A 20,346-nucleotide genomic window follows, 5' to 3' on the forward strand; every position below is an offset into this window, starting at 1 on the left:
TTTGAGTTTTTGCCGTTCAACTCTGTGACTTGATGAGGATTGCGTAACGAGAAGTGAACATTTACTTAACTAAACCAAATGGTGTTCATGCAAAATCTCATGACGCTGCAAGCAGGATTCGAACCTACGCAGGGAAACGCCATTGGATTTCAAATCTAACGCCTTAACCACTCGGCCATCGCAGCTGCGTGAGTATGATGTCACAGTTGTCGTATACGAGCCATGCACTACTCACGTCAGGCCGAGACATAAAAAATAAAGTAACAGAAGGACGGGGCACGTACCAGCAGTGCCCTGTTGTCCTCACTTATTTTGCATGCTTTCATACAATTAATAAAAATAGCAATACGCATCACTCAAAGTGAGAGACAGGGCACCGATGAGTGGTAATCAATCACTGCACATTTCTATCCTCGTTTCCCTATATTACGGCGGTGGCAACGGGCCCTTAAGTGTACTCAGAAAGAGTCCAAAAGCTTAAACAAGACACGCTTCATAAAAAAAAGTACTCTTTTCATGACTTGTCTAGATCAGGCAGGACAGGTCCAGACTACGAACCCTTCCGAGCCAATTGCTCTCTAAAACACTTCCTGGGTGTGGAAATTGTCTCAATGTTTACATCTAGTTTTAGTTTTTGCAGTTTAACTCTGTGACTTGATGAGGATTGCGTATTGAGAAGTGAACAATTACTTAACTAAACCAAATGGTGTTCATGTAAAATCTCACGCCGCTGCAAGCAGGATTCGAACCTACACGGGGAAACCCCATTGGATTTCAAGTCCAACGCCTTAACCACTCGGCCATCGCAGCTGCATGAGTATGATGTCACTGTTGTCGTATACGAGCCATGCGCTACTCATGTCAGGTCGAGACCTAAAAAATAAAGTAACGGAAGGCGGGGCACATACCAGCAGTGCCCTGTTGTCCTCACTTATTTCGCATACTTTCATATAATTAATAAAAATAGCAATATGCATCACTCAAAATGAGTGACAGGGCACAGATGAGCGGTAATCAATCACTGCACATTTCTACCCTAGTTTCCATATATTACGGCGGTGGCAACGGGCCCTTAAGTGTACTCAGAAAGAGTCCAAAAGCCTAAACAAGACACGCTTCATAAAAAAAATTACTCATTTCGTAACTTGTCTAGATCAGGCAGGATAGGTCCAGACTACAAACCCTTCCGAGCAACCTGCTCTCTAAAACACTTCCTAGGTGTGGAAATTGTTTCAATGTTTACATCTAGTTTGAGTTTTTGCCATTTAACTCTGTGACTTGATGAGGATTGCGTAACGAGAAGTGAACATTTCCTTAACTAAATCAAATGGTGTTCATGCAAAATCACACTACGCTGCAAGCAGGATTCGAACCTGCCCAGGGAAACCCCATTGGATTTCGAGTCCAACACCTTAACCACTCGGCCATCGCAGCTGCATGAGTATGATGTCACTGTTGTCGTATACGAGCCATGCTCTGCTCATGTCAGGCGGAGACCAAAAAAAATAAAGTAACGGAAGGACGGGGCACGTACCAGCAGTGCCCTGTTGTCCTCACTTATTTTGCTTGCTTTCATACAATTATTAAAAATAGCAACATGCATCACTCAAAGTGAGTGAAAGGGCACAGATGAGTGGTAATCAATCACTGCATGTTTCTACCCACTTTTCCCTATATTACGGCGGTGGTAACGGGCCTTTAAGTGTACCAAGAAAGAGTCCAAAAGCCTAAACAAGACATGCTTCATAAAAAAAAGTACTCTTTTCATGACTTGTCTAGATCAGGCAGGACAGGTCCAGACTACAAACCCTTCCGAGCCACCAGCTCTCTAAAACACTTCCTGGGTGTGGAAATTGTCTAAATGTTTACATCTAGTTTGAGTTTTTTCCATTTAACTCTGTGACTTGATGAGGATTGCGTAACGAGAAGTGAACATTTACTTAACTAAACCAAATGGTGTTCATGCAAAATCACACTACGCTGCAAGCAGGATTCGAACCTGCGCAGGGAAACCCTATTGGTTTTCGAGTCCAACGCCTTAACCACTCGGCCATCGCAGCTACATGAGTATGATGTCACTGTTGTCGTATACGAGCCATACGCTGCTCACGTCAGGCCGAGACCTAAAAATTAAAGTAACGGCAGGACGGAGCACGTACCAGCAGTGCCCTGTTGTCCTCACTTATTTTGCATGCTTTCATACAATTAATAAAAATAGCAACATGCATCACTCAAAGTGAGTGACAGGGCACAGATGAGCGGTAATCAATCACTGCACATTTCTACCCTCGTTTCCATATATTACGGCGGTGGCAACGGGCCCTTAAGTGTACTCAGAAAGAGTCCAAAAGCCTAAACAAGACACGCTTCATAAAAAAAACTTACTCATTTCGTAACTTGTCTAGATCAGGCAGGATAGGTCCAGACTACAAACCCTTCCGAGCCACCTGCTCTCTAAAACACTTCCTAGGTGTGGAAATTGTTTCAATGTTTACATCTAGTTTGAGTTTTTGCCATTTAACTCTGTGACTTGATGAGGATTGCGTAACGAGAAGTGAACATTTCCTTAACTAAACCAAATGGTGTTCATGCAAAATCACACTACGCTGCAAGCAGGATTCGAACCTGCGCAGGGAAACCCCATTGGATTTCGAGTCCAACGCCTTAACCACTCGGCCATCGCAGCTGCATGAGTATGTTGTCACTGTTGTCGTATACGAGCCATGCTCTGCTTATGTCAGGCGGAGACCAAATAAATAAAGTAACGGAAGGACGGGCACGTACCAGCAGTGCCCTGTTGTCCTCACTTATTTTGCATGCTTTCATACAATTAATAAAAATAGCAACATGCATCACTCAAAGTGAGTGAAAGGGCACAGATGAGTGGTAATCAATCACTGCATGTTTCTACCCACTTTTCCCTATATTACGGCGGTGGTAACGGGCCCTTAAGTGTACTAAGAAAGAGTCCAAAAGCCTAAACAAGACATGCATCATAAAAAAAAAGTACTCTTTTCATGACTTGTCTAGATCAGGCAGGACAGGTCCAGACTACAAACGCTTCCGAGCCACCAGCTCTCTAAAACACTTCCTGGGTGTGGAAATTGTCTCAATGTTTACATCTAGTTTGAGTTTTTTCCATTTAACTCTGTGACTTGATGAGGATTGCGTAACGAGAAGTGAACATTTACTTAACTAAACTAAATGGTGTTCATGCAAAATCACACTACGCTGCAAGCAGGACTCAAACCTGCGCAGGGAAACCCCATTGGATTTCGAGTCCAACGCCTTAACCACTCGGCCATCGCAGCTGCATGAGTATGATGTCACTGTTGTCGTATACGAGCCATACGCTGCTCACGTCAGGCCGAGACCTAAAAATTAAAGTAACGGCAGGACGGGGCACGTACCAGCAGTGCCCTGTTGTCCTCACTTATTTTGCATGCTTTCATACAATTAATAAAAATAGCAATACGCATCACTCAAAGTGAGTGACAGGGCACAGATGAGCGGTAATCAATCACTGCACATTTCTATCCTCGTTTCCCTATATTACGTCGGTGGCAATGGGCCCTTAAGTGTACTCAGAAAGAGTCCAAAAGCTTAAACAAGACACACTTCATAAAAAAAGTACTCTTTTCATGACTTGTCTAGATCAGGCAGGACAGGTCCAGACTACGAACCCTTCCGAGCCACCTGCTCTCTAAAACACTTCCTGGGTGTGGAAATTGTCTCAATGTTAACATCTAGTTTGAGTTTTTGCCGTTTAACTCTGTGACTTGATGAGGATTGCGTAACGAGAAGTGAACATTTACTTAACTAAACCAAATGGTGTTCATGCAAAATCTCATGACGCTGCAAGCAGGATTCGAACCTACGCGGGGAAACCCCATTGGATTTCAAGTCCAACACCTTAACCACTCGGCCATCGCCGCTGCATGAGTATGATGTCACTGTTGTCGTATACGAGCCATGCGCTACTCATGTCAGGCCGAGACCTAAAAAATAAAGTAACGGAAGGACGGGGCACGTACCAGCAGTGCCCTGTTGTCCTCACTTATTTCGCATACTTTCATACAATTAATAAAAATAGCAATACGCATCACTCAAAGTGAGTGACAGGGCACAGATGAGCGGTAATCAATCACTGCACATTTCTACCCTCGTTTCCCTAAATTACGGCGGTGGCAACAGGCCCTTAATTGTACTCAGAAAGAGTCCAAAAGCCTAAACAAGACACGCTTCATAAAAAAAATTACTCTTTTCGTAACTTGTCTAGATCAGGCAGGATAGGTCCAGACTACAAACCCTTCCGAGCCACCTGCTCTCTAAAACACTTCCTAGGTGTGGAAATAGTTTCAATGTTTACATCTAGTTTGAGTTTTTGCCATTTAACTCTGTGACTTGATGAGGATTGCGAACGAGAAGTGAACATTTCCTTAACTAAACCAAATGGTGTTCATGCAAAATCACACTACGCTGCAAGCAGGATTCAAACCTGCGCAGGGAAACCCCATTGGATTTCGAGTCCAACGCCTTAACCACTCGGCCATCGCAGCTGCATGAATATGATGTCACTGTTGTCGTATACGAGCCATACTCTGCTCATGTCAGGCCGAGACCAAAAAAATAAAGTAACAGAAGGACGGGGCACGTACCAGCAGTGCCCTGTTGTACTCACTTATTTTGCATGCTTTCATACAATTAATAAAAATAGCAACATGCATCACTCAAAGTGAGTGAAAGGGCACAGATGAGTGGTAATCAATCACTGCGCACTTCTACCCTCTTTTCCCTATATTACGGCGGTGGTAACGGGCCCTTAAGTGTACTAAGAAAGAGTCCAAAAGCCTAAACAAGACATGCTTCATAAAAAAAATAATTACTCTTTTCGTGACTTGTCTAGATCATGCAGGACAGGTCCAGACTACGAACCCTTCCGAGGCACCTGCTCTCTAAAACACTTCCTGGGTGTGGAAATTGTCTCAATGTTTACATCTAGTTTGAGTTTTTGCCGTTTAACTCTGTGACTTGAAGAAGATTGCGTAACAAGAAGTGAACATTTACTTAACTAAACCAAATGGTGTTCATGCAAAATCTCATTACGCTGCAAGCAGGATTCGAACCTACGCGGGGAAACCCCATTGGATTTCAAGTCCAACGCCTTATCCACTCGGCCATTGCAGCTGCGTGAGTACAATGTCACAGTTGTCGTATAAAAGCCATGCACTACTCACGTCAGGCCGAGACATAAAAAGTAAAGTAACAGAAGGACGGGGCACGTACCAGCAAAGCCCTGTTGTCCTCACTTATTTTACATGCTTTCATACAATTAATAAAAATAGCAATACGCATCACTCAAAGTGAGTGACAGGGCACAGATGAGTGGTAATCAATCAATGCGCATTTCTACCCTCTTTTCCCTATATTACGGCGGTGGTAACGGGCCGTTAAGTGTACTAAGAAAGAGTCCAAAAGCCTAAACAAGACAAGCTTCATAAAAAAAATAATTACTCTTTTCGTGACTTGTCTAGATCATGCAGGACAGGTCCAGACTACGAACCCTTCCGAGGCACCTGCTCTCTAAAACACTTCCTGGGTGTGGAAATTGTCTCAATGTTTACATCTAGTTTGAGTTTTTGCCGTTTAACTCTGTGACTTGATGAGGATTGCGTAACAAGAAGTGAACATTTACTTAACTAAACCAAATGGTGTTCATGCAAAATCTCATGACGCTGCAAGCATGATTCGAACCTACGCGGGGAAACCCCATTGGATTTCAAGTCCAACGCCTTAACCACTCGGCCATCGCAGCTGCGTGAGTATGATGTCACAGTTGTCGTATACGAGCCATGCACTACTCACGTCAGGACGAGACATAAAAAGTAAAGTAACAGGACGGGGCACGTACCAGCAGTGCCCTGTTGTCCTCACTTATTTTGCATGCTTTCATACAATTAATAAAAATAGCAATACGCATCACTCAAAGTGAGTGACAGGGCACCGATGAGCGGTAATCAATCACTGCACATTTCTACCCTCGTTTCCATATATTACGGCGGTGGCAACGGGCCCTTAAGTGTACTCAGAAAGAGTCCAAAAGCCTAAACAAGACAAGCTTCATAAAAAAAATTACTCATTTCGTAACTTGTCTAGATCAGGCAGGACAGGTCCAGACTACGAACCCTTCCGAGCCACCTGCTCTCTAAAACACTTCCTAGGTGTGGAAATAGTTTCAATGTTTACATCTAGTTTGAGTTTTTGCCATTTAACTCTGTGACTTGATGAGGATTGCGAACGAGAAGTGAACATTTCCTTAACTAAACCAAATGGTGTTCATGCAAAATCTCATGCCGCTGCAAGCAGGATTCGAACCTACGCGGGAAAACCCCATTGGATTTCAAGTCCAACGCCTTAACCACTCGGCCATCGCAGCTGCGTAAGTATGATGTCACAGTTGTCGTATATGAGCCATGCACTACTCACGTCAGGCAGAGACATAACAAATAAAGTAACAGAAGGACGGGGCACGTACCAGCAGTGCCCTGTTGTCCTCACTTATTTTGCATGCTTTCATACAATTAATAAAAATAGCAATACGCATCACTCAAAGTGAGTGACAGGGCATCGATGAGCGGTAATCAATCACTGCACATTTCTATCCTCGTTTCCCTATATTACGGCGGTGGCAACGGGCCCTTAAGTGTACTCAGAAAGAGTCCAAAAGCTTAAACAAGACACGCTTCATAAAAAAAGTACTCTTTTCATGACTTGTCTAGATCAGGCAGGACAGGTCCAGACTACGACCCCTTCCGAGGCACCTGCTCTCTAAAACACTACCTGAGTGTGGAAATTGTCTCAATGTTTACATCTAGTTTGAGTTTTTGCAGTTTAACTCTGTGACTTGATGAGGATTGCGTAATGAGAAGTGAACATTTACTTAACTAAACCAAATGGTGTTCATGCAAAATCTCATGCCGCTGCAAGCAGGATTCGAACCTACGCGGGGAAACCTCATAGGATTTCAAGTCCAACGCCTTAACCACTCGGCCATCGCAGCTGCGTGAGTATGATGTCACTGTTGTCGTATACGAGCCATGCGCTACTCATGTCAGGTCGAGACCTAAAAAATAAAGTAACGGAAGGACGGGGCACATACCAGCAGTGCCCTGTTGTCCTCACTTATTTCGCATACTTTCATACAATTAATAAAAATAGCAATATGCATCACTCAAAATGAGTGACAGGGCACCGATGAGCGGTAATCAATCACTGCACATTTCTACCCTCGTTTCCATATATTACGGCGGTGGCAACGGGCCCTTAAGTGTACTCAGAAAGAGTCCAAAAGCCTAAACAAGACACGCTTCATAAAAAAAATTCCTCGTTTCGTAACTTGTCTAGATCAGGCAGGATAGGTCCAGACTACAAACCCTTCCGAGCCACCTGCTCTCTAAAACACTTCCTAGGTGTGGAAATTGTTTCAATGTTTACATCTAGTTTGAGTTTTTGCCATATAACTCTGTGACTTGATGAGGATTGCGTAACGAGAAGTGAACATTTCCTTAACTAAACCAAATGGTGTTCATGCAAAATCACACTACGCTGCAAGCAGGAATCGAACCTGCGCACGGAAACCCCATTGGATTTCGAGTCCAACGCCTTAACCACTCGGCCATCGCAGCTGCATAAGTATGATGTCACTGTTGTCGTATACGAGCCATGCTCTGCTCATGTCAGGCGGAGACCAAAAAAATAAAGTAACGGAAGGACGGGGCACGTACCAGCAGTGCCCTGTTGTCCTCACTTATTTTGCATGCTTTCATACAATTAATAAAAATAGCAACATGCATCACTCAAAGTGAGTGAAAGGGCACAGATGAGTGGTAATCAATCACTGCATGTTTCTACCCACTTTTCCCTATATTACGGCGGTGGTAACGGGCCCTTAAGTGTACTAAGAAAGAGTCCAAAAGCCTAAACAAGACATGCATCATAAAAAAAGTACTCTTTTCATGACTTGTCTAGATCAGGCAGGACAGGTCCAGACTACAAACCCTTCCGAGCTACCAGCTCTCTAAAACACTTCCTGGGTGTGGAAATTGTCTCAATGTTTACATCTAGTTTGAGTTTTTTCCATTTAACTCTGTGACTTGATGAGGATTGCGAACGAGAAGTGAACATTTCCTTAACTAAACCAAATGGTGTTCATGCAAAATCACACTACGCTACAAGCAGGATTCGAACCTGCGCAGGGAAACCCCATTGGATTTCGAGTCCAACGCCTTAACCACTCGGCCATAGCAGCTGCATGAGTATGATGTCACTGTTGTCGTATACGAGCCATACTCTGCTCATGTCAGGCCGAGACCAAAAAATAAAGTAACAGAAGGACGGGGCACGTACCAGCAGTGCCCTGTTGTCCTCACTTATTTTGCATGCTTTCATACAATTAATAAAAATAGCAACATGCATCACTCAAAGTGAGTGAAAGGGCACAGATGAGTGGTAATCAATCATTGCGCATTTCTACTCTATTTTCCCTATATTACGGCGGTGGTAACGGGCCCTTAAGTGTACTAAGAAAGAGTCCAAAAGCCTAAACAAGACACGCTTCATAAAAAAAATTAATTACTCTTTTCGTGACTTGTCTAGATCATGCAGGACAGGTCCAGACTACGAACCCTTCCGAGGCACCTGCTCTCTAAAACACTTCCTGGGTGTGGAAATTGTCTCAATGTTTACATCTAGTTTGAGTTTTTGCAGTTTAACTCTGTGACTTGATGAGGATTGCGTAACAAGAAGTAAACATTTACTTAACTAAACCAAATGGTGTTCATGCAAAATCTCAAGACGCTGCAAGCAGAATTCGAACCTACGCGGGGAAACCCCATTGGATTTCAAGTCCAACGCCTTAACCACTCAGCCATCGCAGCTGCGTGAGTATGATGTCACAGTTGTCGTATACGAGCCATGCACTACTCACGTCAGGCCGAGACGTAAAAAATAAAGTAACAGAAGGACGGGCCACGTACCAGCAGTGCCCTGTTGTCCTCACTTATTTTGCTTGCTTTCATACAATTAATAAAAATAGCAATACGCATCACTCAAAGTGAGTGACAGGGCACCGATGAGCGGTAATCAATCACTGCACATTTCTATCCTCGTTTCCCTATATTACGGCTGTGGCAACGGGCCCTTAAGTGTACTCAGAAAGAGTCCAAAAGCGTAAACAAGACACGCTTCATAAAAAAAGTACTCTTTTCATGACTTGTCTAGATCAGGCAGGACAGGTCCAGACTACGAACCCTTCCGAGCCACCTGCTCTCTAAAACACTTCCTGGGTGTGGAAATTGTCTCAATGTTTACATCTAGTTTGAGTTTTTGCAGTTTAACTCTGTGACTTGATGAGGATTGCGTAATGAGAAGTGAACATTTCCTTAACTCAACCAAATGGTGTTCATGCAAAATCTCATGCCGCTGCAAGCAGGATTCGAACCTACATGGGCAAATCCCATTGGATTTCAAGCGCAACGCCTTAACCACTCGGCCATCGCAGCTGCGTGAGTATGATGTCACTGTTGTCGTATACGAGCCATGCGCTACTCATGTCAGGTCGAGACCTAAAAAATAAAGTAACGGAAGGACAGGGCGCATACCAGCAGTGCCCTGTTGTCCTCACTTATTTCGCATACTTTCATACAATTAATAAAAATAGCAATATGCATCACTCAAAATGAGTGACAGGGCACAGATGAGCGGTAATCAATCACTGCACATTTCTACCCTCGTTTCCATATATTACGGCGGTGACAATGGGCCCTTAAGTGTACTCAGAAAGAGTCCAAAAGCCTAAACAAGACACGCTTCATAAAAAAAATTACTCATTTCGTAACTTGTCTAGATCAGGCAGGATAGGTCCAGACTACAAACCCTTCCGAGCCACCTGCTCTCTAAAACACTTCCTAGGTGTGGAAATTGTTTCAATGTTTACATCTAGTTTGAGTTTTTGCCGTTTAACTCTGTGACTTGATGAGGATTGCGTAACAAGAAGTGAACATTTACTTAACTAAACCAAATGGTGTTCATGCAAAATCACACTACGCTGCAAGCAGGATTCGAACCTGCGCAGGGAAACCCCATTGGATTTCGAGTCCAACGCCTTAACCACTCGGCCATCGCAGCTGCATGAGTATGATGTCACTGTTGTCGTATACGAGCCATACTCTGCTCATGTCAGGCCGAGACCTAAAAATTAAAGTAACAGCAGGACGGGGCACGTACCAGCAGTGCCCTGTATCCCCCACTTATTTTGAATGCTTTCATACAATTAATAAAAATAGCAACAAGCATCACTCAAAGTGAGTGACAGGGCACAGATGAGCGGTAATCAATCACTGCGCATTTCTACCCTCTTTTCCCTATATTACGGTGGTGGTAACGGGCCCTTAAGTGTACTAAGAAAGAGTCCAAAAGCCTAAACAAGACACGCTTCATAAAAAAATAATTACTCTTTTCGTGACTTGTCTAGATCATGCAGGACAGGTCCAGACAACGAACCCTTCCGAGGCACCTGCTCTCTAAAATACTTCCTGGGTGTGGAAATTGTCTCAATGTTTATATCTAGTTTGAGTTTTTGCCGTTTAACTCTGTGACTTGATGAGGATTGCGTAACAAGAAGTGAACATTTACTTAACTAGACCAAATGGTGTTCATGCAAAATCTCATTACGCTGCAAGCAGGATTCGAACCTACGCGGGGAAACCCCATTGGATTTCAAGTCCAACGCCTTAACCACTCGGCCATCGCGGCTGCGTGAGTATGATGTCACAGTTGTCGTATACGAGCCATGCACTACTCACGTCAGGCCGAGACATAAAAAATAAAGTAACAGAAGGACGGGGCACGTACCAGCAGTGCCCTGTTGTCCTCACTTATTTTGCATGCTTTCATACAATTAATAAAAATAGCAATACGCATCACTCAAAGTGAGTGACAGGGCACCGATGAGCGGTAATCAATCACTGCACATTTCTATCCTCGTTTCCCTATATTACGGCGGTGGCAACGGGCCCTTAAGTGTACTCAGAAAGAGTCCAAAAGCTTAAACAAGACACGCTTCATAAAATAAAATTACTCTTTTCATGACTTGTCTAGATCAGGCAGGACAGGTCCAGACTACGAACCCTTCCGAGCCACCTGCTCTCTAAAACACTTCCTGAGTGTGGAAATTGTCTCAATGTTTACATCTAGTTTGAGTTTTTGCAGTTTAACTCTGTGACTTGATGAGGATTGCGTAATGAGAACTGAACATTTACTTAACTAAACCAAATAGTGTTCATGCAAAATCTCATGCCGCTGCAAGCAGGATTCAAACCTACGCGGGGAAACCCCATTGGATTTCAAGTCCAACGCCTTAACCACTCGGCCATCGCAGCTGCGTGAGTATGATGTCACTGTTGTCGTATACGAGCCATGCGCTACTCATGTCAGATCGAGACCTAAAAAATAAAGTAACAGAAGGACGGGGCACATACCAGCAGTACCCTGTTGTCCTCACTTATTTCGCATACTTTCATACAATTAATAAAAATAGCAATATGCATCACTCAAAATGAGTGACAGGGCACAGATCAGCGGTAATCAATCACTGCACATTTCTACCCTCGTTTCCATATATTACAGCGGTGGCAACGGGCCCATAAGTGTACTCAGAAAGAGTCCAAAAGCCTAAACAAGACACGCTTCATAAAAAAAATTACTCATTTCGTAACTTGTCTAGATCAGGCAGGATAGGTCCAGACTACAAACCCTTCCGAGCCACCTGCTCTCTAAAACACTTCCTAGGTGTGGAAGTTGTTTCAATGTTTACATCTAGTTTGAGTTTTCGCCATTTAACTCTGTGACTTGATGAGGATTGCGTAACGAGAAGTGAACATTTCCTTAACTAAACCAAATGGTGTTCATGCAAAATCACACTACGCTGCAAGCAGGATTCAAACCTGCGCAGGGAAACCCCATTGGATTTCGAGTCCAACGCCTTAACCACTCGGCCATCGCAGCTGCATGAGTATGATGTCACTGTTGTCGTATACGAGCCATGCTCTGCTCATGTCAGGCGGAGACCAAAAAAATAAAGTAACGGAAGGACGGGGCACGTACCAGCAGTGCCCTGTTGTCCTCACCTATTTTGCATGCTTTCATACAATTAATAAAAATAGCAACATGCATCACTCAAAGTGAGTGAAAGGGCACAGATGAGTGGTAATCAATCACTGCATGTTTCTACCCACTTTTCCCTATATTACGGCGGTGGTAACAAGCCCTTAAGTGTACTAAGAAAGAGTCCAAAAGCCTAAACAAGACATGCATCATAAAAAAAAGTACTCTTTTCATGACTTGTCTAGATCAGGCAGGACAGGTCCAGACTACAAACCCTTCCGAGCCACCACCTCTCTTAAACACTTCCTGGGTGTGGAAATTGTCTCAATGTTTACATCTAGTTTGAGTTTTTTCCATTTAACTCTGTGACTTGATGAGGATTGCGAACAAGAAGTGAACATTTCCTTAACTAAACCAAATGGTGTTCATGCAAAATCACACTACGCTGCAAGCAGGATTCGAACCTGCGCAGAGAAACCCCATTGGATTTCGAGTCCAACGCCTTAACCACTCGGCCATCGCAGCTGCATGAGTATGATGTCACTGTTGTCGTATACGAGCCATACTCTGCTCATGTCAGGCCGAGACCAAAAAATAAAGTAACAGAAGGACGGGGCACGTACCAGCAGTGCCCTGTTGTCCTCACTTATTTTGCATGCTTTCATACAATTAATAAAAATAGCAACATGCATCACTCAAAGTGAGTGAAAGGGCACAGATGAGTGGTAATCAATCATTGCGCATTTCTACCCTCTTTTCCCTATATTACGGCGGTGGTAACGGGCCCTTAAGTGTACTAAGAAAGAGTCCAAAAGCCTAAACAAGACACGCTTCATAAAAAAAATAATTACTCTTTTCATGACTTGTCTAGATCATGCAGGACAGGTCCAGACTACGAACCCTTCCGAGCCACCTGCTCTCTAAAACACTTCCTGAGTGTGGAAATTGTCTCAATGTTTACATCTAGTTTGAGTTTTTGCAGTTTAACTCTGTGACTTGATGAGGATTGCGTAATGAGAAGTGAACATTTACTTAACTAAACCAAATGGTGTTCATGCAAAATCTCATGCCGCTGCAAGCAGGATTCAAACCTACGCGGGGATACCCCATTGGATTTCAAGTCCAACGCCTTAACCACTCAGCCATCTCAGCTGCGTGAGTATGATGTCACTGTTGTCGTATACGAGCCATACGCTGCTCACGTCAGGCCAAGACATAAAAATTAAAGTAACGGCAGGACGTGGCACGTACCAGGAGTGCCCTGTATCCCCCACTTATTTTGAATGCTTTCATACAATTAATAAAAATAGCAACAAGCATCACTCAAAGTGAGTGACAGGGCACAGATGAGCGGTAATCAATCACTGCGCATTTCTACCCTCTTTTCCCTATATTACGGCGGTGGTAACGGGCCCTTAAGTGTACTCAGAAAGAGTCCAAAAGGTTAAACAAGACACGCTTCATAAAAAAAGTACTCTTTTCATGACTTGTCTAGATCAGGCAGGACAGGTCCAGACTACGAACCCTTCCGAGTTACCTGCTCTCTAAAACACTTCCTGGGTGTGGAAATTGTCTCAATGTTTACATCTAGTTTGAGTTTTTGCCGTTTAACTCTGTGACTTGATGAGGATTGCGTAACGAGAAGTGAACATTTACTTAACTAAACCAAATGGTGTTCATGCAAAATCTCATGCCTCTGCAAGCAGGATTCGAACCTACGCGGGGAAACCCCATTGGATTTCAAATCTAACGCCTTAACCACTCGGCCATCGCAGCTGCGTGAGCATGATGTCACAGTTGTCGTATACGAGCCATGCGCTACTCATGTCAGGCCGAGACCTAAAAAATAAAGTAACGGAAGGACGGGGCACGTACCAGCAGTGACCTGTTGTCCTCACTTATTTCGCATACTTTCATACAATTAATAAAAATAGCAATACACATCACTCAAAGTGAGTGACAGGGCACAGATGAGCGGTAATCAATCACTGCACCTTTCTATCCTCGTTTCCCTATATTACGGCGGTGGCAACGGGCCCTTAAGTGTACTCAGAAAGAGTCCAAAAGCTTAAACAAAACACGCTTCATAAAAAAAGTACTCTTTTCATGACTTGTCTAGATCAGGCAGGACAGGTCCAGACTACGAACCCTTCCGAGCCACCTGCTCTCTAAAACACTTCCTGGGTGTGGAAATTGTCTCAATGTTTACATCTAGTTTGAGTTTTTGCAGTTTAACTCTGTGACTTGATGAGAATTGCGTAATGAGAAGTGAACATTTACTTAACTAAACCAAATGGTGTTCATGCAAAATCTCATGCCTCTGCAAGCAGGATTCGAACCTACGCGGGGAAACCCCATTGGATTTCAAGTCTAACGCTTTAACCACTCGGCCATCGCAGCTGCGTGAGTATGATGTCACTGTTGTCGTATACGAGCCATGCGCTACTCATGTCAGGTCAAGACCTAAAAAATAAAGTAACGGAAGGACGGGGCACATACCAGCAGTGCCCTGTTGTCCTGACTTATTTCGCATACTTTCATACAATTAATAAAAATAGCAATATGCATCACTCAAAATGAGTGACAGGGCACAGATGAGCGGTAATCAATCACTGCACATTTCTACCCTCGTTTCCATATATTACGGCGGTGGCAACGGGCCCTTAAGTGTACTCAGAAAGAGTCCAAAAGCCTAAACAAGACACGCTTCATAAAAAAATTACTCATTTCGTAACTTGTCTAGATCAGGCAGGATAGGTCCAGACTACAAACCCTTCCGAGCCACCTGCTCTCTAAAACACTTCCTAGGTGTGGAAATTGTTTCAATGTTTACATCTAGTTTGAGTTTTTGCCATTTAACTCTGTGACTTCATGAGGATTGCGTTAAGAGAAGTGAACATTTCCTTAACTAAACCAAATGGTGTTCATGCAAAATCACACTACGCTGCAAGCAGGATTCGAACCTGCGCAGGGAAACCCCATTGGATTTCGAGTCCAACGCTTTAACCACTCAGCCATCGCAGCTGCGTGAGTATGATGTCACTGTTGTCGTATACGAGCCATGCGCTACTCATGTCAGATCGAGACCTAAAAAATAAAGTAACGGAAGGATGGGGCACATACCAGCAGTGCCCTGTTGTCCTCACCTATTTCGCATACTTTCATACAATTAATAAAAATAGCAATATGCATCACTCAAAATGAGTGACAGGGCACAGTTGAGCGGTAATCAATCACTGCACATTTCTATCCTCGTTTCCATATATTACGGCGGTGGCAACGGGCCCTTAAGTGTACTCAGAAAGAGTCCAAAAGCCTAAACAAGACACGCTTCATTAAAAAAATTACTCATTTCGTAACTTGTCTAGATCAGGCAGGATAGGTCCAGACTACAAACCCTTCCGAGCCACCTGCTCTCTAAAACACTTCCTAGGTGTGGAAATTGTTTCAATGTTTACATCTAGTTTGAGTTTTTGCCATTTAACTCTGTGACTTGATGAGGATTGCGTAACGAGAAGTGAACATTTCCTTAACTAAACCAAATGGTGTTCATGCAAAATCACACTACGTTGCAAGCAGGATTCGAACCTGCGCAGGGAAACCCCATTGGATTTCGAGTCCAACGCCTTAACCACTCGGCCATCGCAGCTGCATGAGTATGATGTCACTGTTGTCGTATACGAGCCATGCTCTGCTCATGTCAGGCGGAGACCAAAAAAATAAAGTACGGAAGGACGGGGCACGTACCAGCAGTGCCCTGTTGTCCTCACTTATTTTGCATGCTTTCATACAATTAATAAAAATAGCAACATGCATCACTCAAAGTGAGTAAAAGGGCACAGATGAGTGGTAATCAATCACTGCATGTTTCTACCCACTTTTCCCTATATTACGGCGGTGGTAACGGGCCCTTAAGTGTACTAAGAAAGAGTCCAAAAGCCTAAACAAGACATGTATCATAAAAAAAGTAATCTTTTCATGACTTGTCTAGATCAGGCAGGACAGGTCCAGACTACAAACCCTTCCGAGACACCAGCTCTCTAAAACACTTCCTGGGTGTGGAAATTGTCTCAATGTTTACATCTAGTTTGAGTTTTTGCCGTTTAACTCTGTGACTTGATGAGGATTGCGTAACGAGAAGTGAACATTTACTTAACTAAACCAAATGGTGTTCATGCAAAATCTCATGACGCTGCAAGCAGGATTCGAACCTACGCGGGGAAACTCCATTGGATTTCAAGTCCAACGCCTTAACCACTCGGCCATCGCAGCTGCATGAGTATGATGTCACTGTTGTCGTATACGAGCCATACGCTGCTCACGTCAGGCCAAGACCTAAAAATTAAAGTAACGGCAGGACGTGGCACGTACCAGGAGTGCCCTGTATCCCCCACTTATTTTGAATGCTTTCATACAATTAATAAAAATAGCAACAAGCATCACTCAAAGTGAGTGACAGGGCACAGATGAGCGGTAATCAATCACTGCGCATTTCTACCCTCTTTTCCCTATATTACGGCGGTGGTAACGGGCCCTTAAGTGTACTCAGAAAGAGTCCAAAAGGTTAAACAAGACACGCTTCATAAAAAAAGTACTCTTTTCATGACTTGTCTAGATCAGGCAGGACAGGTCCAGACTACGAACCCTTCCGAGCCACCTGCTCTCTAAAACACTTCCTGGGTGTGGAAATTGTCTCAATGTTTACATCTAGTTTGAGTTTTTGCCGTTTAACTCTGTGACTTGATGAGGATTGCGTAACGAGAAGTGAACATTTACTTAACTAAACCAAATGGTGTTCATGCAAAATCTCATGACGCTGCAAGCAGGATTCGAACCTACGCAGGGAAACCCCATTGGATTTCAAATCTAACGCCTTAACCACTCGGCCATCGCAGCTGCGTGAGTATGATGTCACAGTTGTCATATACGAGCCATGCACTACTCACGTCAGGCCGAGACATAAAAAATAAAGTAACAGAAGGACGGGGCACGTACCAGCAGTGCCCTGTTGTCCTCACTTATTTTGCATGCTTTCATACAATTAATAAAAATAGCAATACGCATCACTCAAAGTGAGAGACAGGGCATCGATGAGTGGTAATCAATCACTGCACCTTTCTATCCTCGTTTCCCTATATTACGGCGGTGGCAACGGGCCCTTAAGTGTACTCAGAAAGAGTCCAAAAGCTTAAAAAAGACACGCTTCATAAAAAAAGTACTCTTTTCATGACTTGTCTAGATCAGGCAGGACAGGTCCAGACTACGAACCCTTCCGAGCCACCTGCTCTCTAAAACACTTCCTGGGTGTGGAAATTGTCTCAATGTTTACATCTAGTTTGAGTTTTTGCCGTTTAACTCTGTGACTTGATGAGGATTGCGTAACGAGGAGTGAACATTTACTTAACTAAACCAAATGGTGTTCATGCAAAATCTCAAGACGCTGCAAGCAGGATTCAAACCAACGCGGGGAAACCCCATTAGATTTCAAGTGCAACACCTTAACCACTCGGCCATCGCAGCTGCATGAATATGATGTCACTGTTGTCGTATACGAGCCATGCGCTACTCATGTCAGGCTGAGACCTAAAAAATAAAGTAACGGAAGGACGGGGCACGTACCAGCAGTGCCCTGTTGTCCTCACTTATTTCGCATACTTTCATACAATTAATAAAAATAGCAATACACATCACTCAAAGTGAGTGACAGGGCACAGATGAGCGGTAATCAATCACTGCACATTTCTACCCTAGTTTCCATATATTACTGCGGTGGCAACGGGCCCTTAAGTGTACTCAGAAAGAGTCCAAAAGCCTAAACAAGACACGCTTCATTAAAAAAATTACTCATTTCGTAACTTGTCTAGATCAGGCAGGATAGGTCCAGACTACAAACCCTTCCGAGCAACCTGCTCTCTAAAACACTTCCTATGTGTGGAAATTGTTTCAATGTTTACATCTAGTTTGAGTTTTTGCCATTTAACTCTGTGACTTGATGAGGATTGCGTAACGAGAAGTGAACATTTCCTTAACTAAACCAAATGGTGTTCATGCAAAATCACACTACGCTGCAAGCAGGATTCGAACCTGCGCAGGGAAACCCCATTGGACTTCGAGTCCAATGCCTTAACCACTCGGTCATCGCAGCTGCATGAGTATGATGTCACTGTTGTCGTATACGAGCCATGCTCTGCTCATGTCAGGCGGGGACCAAAAAAAATAAAGTAACGGAAGGACGGGGCACGTACCAGCAGTGCCCTGTTGTCCTCACTTATTTTGCTTGCTTTCATACAATTAATAAAAATAGCAACATGCATCACTCAAAGTGAGTGAAAGGGCACAGATGAGTGGTAATCAATCACTGCATGTTTCTACCCACTTTTCCCTATATTACGGCGGTGGTAACGGGCCCTTAAGTGTACTAAGAAAGAGTCCAAAAGCCTAAACAAGACATGCATCATAAAAAAGTACTCTTTTCATGACTTGTCTAGATCAGGCAGGACAGGTCCAGACTACAAACCCTTCCGAGACACCAGCTCTCTAAAAAACTTCCTGGGTGTGGAAATTGTCTAAATGTTTAAATCTAGTTTGAGTTTTTTCCATTTAACTCTGTGACTTGATGAGGATTGCGTAACGAGAAGTGAACATTTACTTAACTAAACCAAATGGTGTTCATGCAAAATCACACTACACTGCAAGCAGGATTCGAACCTGCGCAGGGAAACCCCATTGGATTTCGAGTCCAACGCCTTAACCACTCGGCCATCGCAGCTACATGAGTATGATGTCACTGTTGTCGTATACGAGCCATACGCTGCTCACGTCAGGCCGAGACCTAAAAATTAAAGTAACGGCAGGACGGGGCACGTACCAGCAGTACCCTGTTGTCCTCACTTATTTTGCATGCTTTCATACAATTAATAAAAATAGCAACATGCATCACTCAAAGTGCGTGACAGGGCACAGATGAGCGGTAATCAATCACTGCGCATTTCTACCCTCTTTTCCCTATATTACGGCGGTGGTAACGGGCCCTTAAGTGTACTAAGAAAGAGTCCAAAAGCGTAAACAAGACACGCTTCATAAAAAAAATAATTACTCTTTCGTGACTTGTCTAGATCATGCAGGACAGGTCCAGACTACGAACCCTTCCGAGGCACCTGCTCTCTAAAACACTTCCTGGGTGTGGAAATTGTCTCAATGTTTACATCTAGTTTGAGTTTTTGCCGTTTAACTCTGTGACTTGATGAGGATTGCGTAACAAGAAGTGAACATTTACTTAACTAAACCAAATGGTGTTCATGCAAAATCTCATGACGCTGCAAGCAGCATTCGAACCTACGCAGGGAAACCCCATTGGATTTCAAGTCCAACGCCTTGACCACTCGGCCATCGCAACTGCGTGAGTATGATGTCACAGTTGTCGTATACGAGCCATGCACTACTCACGTCAGGCCGAGACATAAAAAATAAAGTAACAGAAGGATGGGGCACGTACCAGCAGTGCCCTGTTGTCCTCACTTATTTTGCATGCTTTCATACAATTAATAAAAATAGCAATACGCATCACTCAAAGTGAGTGACAGGGCACAGATGAGCGGTAATCAATCACTGCACATTTCTATCCTCGTTTCCCTATATTACGTCGGTGGCAATGGGCCCTTAAGTGTACTCAGAAAGAGTCCAAAAGCTTAAACAAGACACGCTTCATAAAAAAAGTACTCTTTTCATGACTTGTCTAGATCAGGCAGGACAGGTCCAGACTACGAACCCTTCCGAGCCACCTGCTCTCTAAAACACTTCCTGGGTGTGGAAATTGTCTCAATGTTTACATTTAGTTTGAGTTTTTGCCGTTTAACTCTGTGACTTGATGAGGACTGCGTAACGAAGGTGAACATTTACTTAACTAAACCAAATGGTGTTCATGCAAAATCTCATGACGCTGCAAGTAGGATTCGAACCTACGCGGGGAAACCCCATTGGATTTCAAGTCCAACACCTAAACCACTCGGCCATCGCAGCTGCATGAGTATGATGTCACTGTTGTCGTATACGAGCCATGCGCTACTCATGTCAGGCCGAGACCAAAAAAATAAAGTAACAGAAGGACGGGGCACATACCAGCAGTGCCCTGTTGTCCTCACTTATTTTGCATGCTTTCATACAATTAATAAAAATAGCAACATG

General features: G+C 43.7%; 23 non-coding genes across 23 annotated transcripts; all 23 read right to left on the bottom strand.

Annotated features, from left to right (window-relative positions):
- Positions 1–728: 728 nt before the first annotated feature.
- Positions 729–810, bottom strand: TRNAS-UGA (transfer RNA serine (anticodon UGA)). The gene has a single exon. It is a non-coding gene; the product is annotated as a tRNA-Ser (tRNA).
- A 542-nt stretch (positions 811–1,352) lies between these two features.
- On the bottom strand, positions 1,353–1,434 carry TRNAS-CGA (transfer RNA serine (anticodon CGA)). The gene has a single exon. It is a non-coding gene; the product is annotated as a tRNA-Ser (tRNA).
- A 544-nt stretch (positions 1,435–1,978) lies between these two features.
- Positions 1,979–2,060, bottom strand: TRNAS-CGA (transfer RNA serine (anticodon CGA)). The gene has a single exon. It is a non-coding gene; the product is annotated as a tRNA-Ser (tRNA).
- Positions 2,061–2,604: 544 nt separating this feature from the next.
- On the bottom strand, positions 2,605–2,686 carry TRNAS-CGA (transfer RNA serine (anticodon CGA)). Its single transcript has one exon. It is a non-coding gene; the product is annotated as a tRNA-Ser (tRNA).
- A 543-nt stretch (positions 2,687–3,229) lies between these two features.
- Positions 3,230–3,311, bottom strand: TRNAS-CGA (transfer RNA serine (anticodon CGA)). Its single transcript has one exon. It is a non-coding gene; the product is annotated as a tRNA-Ser (tRNA).
- A 542-nt stretch (positions 3,312–3,853) lies between these two features.
- On the bottom strand, positions 3,854–3,935 carry TRNAS-UGA (transfer RNA serine (anticodon UGA)). Its single transcript has one exon. It is a non-coding gene; the product is annotated as a tRNA-Ser (tRNA).
- Positions 3,936–4,477: 542 nt separating this feature from the next.
- Positions 4,478–4,559, bottom strand: TRNAS-CGA (transfer RNA serine (anticodon CGA)). The gene has a single exon. It is a non-coding gene; the product is annotated as a tRNA-Ser (tRNA).
- A 546-nt stretch (positions 4,560–5,105) lies between these two features.
- On the bottom strand, positions 5,106–5,187 carry TRNAS-UGA (transfer RNA serine (anticodon UGA)). Its single transcript has one exon. It is a non-coding gene; the product is annotated as a tRNA-Ser (tRNA).
- Positions 5,188–5,733: 546 nt separating this feature from the next.
- On the bottom strand, positions 5,734–5,815 carry TRNAS-UGA (transfer RNA serine (anticodon UGA)). The gene has a single exon. It is a non-coding gene; the product is annotated as a tRNA-Ser (tRNA).
- Positions 5,816–6,354: 539 nt separating this feature from the next.
- On the bottom strand, positions 6,355–6,436 carry TRNAS-UGA (transfer RNA serine (anticodon UGA)). The gene has a single exon. It is a non-coding gene; the product is annotated as a tRNA-Ser (tRNA).
- Positions 6,437–7,603: 1,167 nt separating this feature from the next.
- TRNAS-CGA (transfer RNA serine (anticodon CGA)) lies at positions 7,604–7,685 on the bottom strand. The gene has a single exon. It is a non-coding gene; the product is annotated as a tRNA-Ser (tRNA).
- Positions 7,686–8,226: 541 nt separating this feature from the next.
- TRNAS-CGA (transfer RNA serine (anticodon CGA)) lies at positions 8,227–8,308 on the bottom strand. Its single transcript has one exon. It is a non-coding gene; the product is annotated as a tRNA-Ser (tRNA).
- A 1,795-nt stretch (positions 8,309–10,103) lies between these two features.
- On the bottom strand, positions 10,104–10,185 carry TRNAS-CGA (transfer RNA serine (anticodon CGA)). Its single transcript has one exon. It is a non-coding gene; the product is annotated as a tRNA-Ser (tRNA).
- Positions 10,186–10,730: 545 nt separating this feature from the next.
- TRNAS-UGA (transfer RNA serine (anticodon UGA)) lies at positions 10,731–10,812 on the bottom strand. The gene has a single exon. It is a non-coding gene; the product is annotated as a tRNA-Ser (tRNA).
- A 544-nt stretch (positions 10,813–11,356) lies between these two features.
- Positions 11,357–11,438, bottom strand: TRNAS-UGA (transfer RNA serine (anticodon UGA)). Its single transcript has one exon. It is a non-coding gene; the product is annotated as a tRNA-Ser (tRNA).
- A 543-nt stretch (positions 11,439–11,981) lies between these two features.
- Positions 11,982–12,063, bottom strand: TRNAS-CGA (transfer RNA serine (anticodon CGA)). The gene has a single exon. It is a non-coding gene; the product is annotated as a tRNA-Ser (tRNA).
- Positions 12,064–12,605: 542 nt separating this feature from the next.
- Positions 12,606–12,687, bottom strand: TRNAS-CGA (transfer RNA serine (anticodon CGA)). Its single transcript has one exon. It is a non-coding gene; the product is annotated as a tRNA-Ser (tRNA).
- Positions 12,688–15,104: 2,417 nt separating this feature from the next.
- On the bottom strand, positions 15,105–15,186 carry TRNAS-CGA (transfer RNA serine (anticodon CGA)). The gene has a single exon. It is a non-coding gene; the product is annotated as a tRNA-Ser (tRNA).
- Positions 15,187–15,729: 543 nt separating this feature from the next.
- On the bottom strand, positions 15,730–15,811 carry TRNAS-CGA (transfer RNA serine (anticodon CGA)). Its single transcript has one exon. It is a non-coding gene; the product is annotated as a tRNA-Ser (tRNA).
- Positions 15,812–16,352: 541 nt separating this feature from the next.
- On the bottom strand, positions 16,353–16,434 carry TRNAS-UGA (transfer RNA serine (anticodon UGA)). Its single transcript has one exon. It is a non-coding gene; the product is annotated as a tRNA-Ser (tRNA).
- A 1,791-nt stretch (positions 16,435–18,225) lies between these two features.
- Positions 18,226–18,307, bottom strand: TRNAS-CGA (transfer RNA serine (anticodon CGA)). Its single transcript has one exon. It is a non-coding gene; the product is annotated as a tRNA-Ser (tRNA).
- A 542-nt stretch (positions 18,308–18,849) lies between these two features.
- On the bottom strand, positions 18,850–18,931 carry TRNAS-CGA (transfer RNA serine (anticodon CGA)). The gene has a single exon. It is a non-coding gene; the product is annotated as a tRNA-Ser (tRNA).
- A 1,168-nt stretch (positions 18,932–20,099) lies between these two features.
- TRNAS-UGA (transfer RNA serine (anticodon UGA)) lies at positions 20,100–20,181 on the bottom strand. Its single transcript has one exon. It is a non-coding gene; the product is annotated as a tRNA-Ser (tRNA).
- Between the last annotated feature and the right edge of the window lie 165 nt (positions 20,182–20,346).

The sequence above is a fragment of the Lissotriton vulgaris genome, chromosome 11 (genome assembly GCF_964263255.1).
Source record: "Lissotriton vulgaris chromosome 11, aLisVul1.2, whole genome shotgun sequence".
Taxonomy (NCBI): Eukaryota; Metazoa; Chordata; class Amphibia; order Caudata; family Salamandridae; genus Lissotriton; species Lissotriton vulgaris.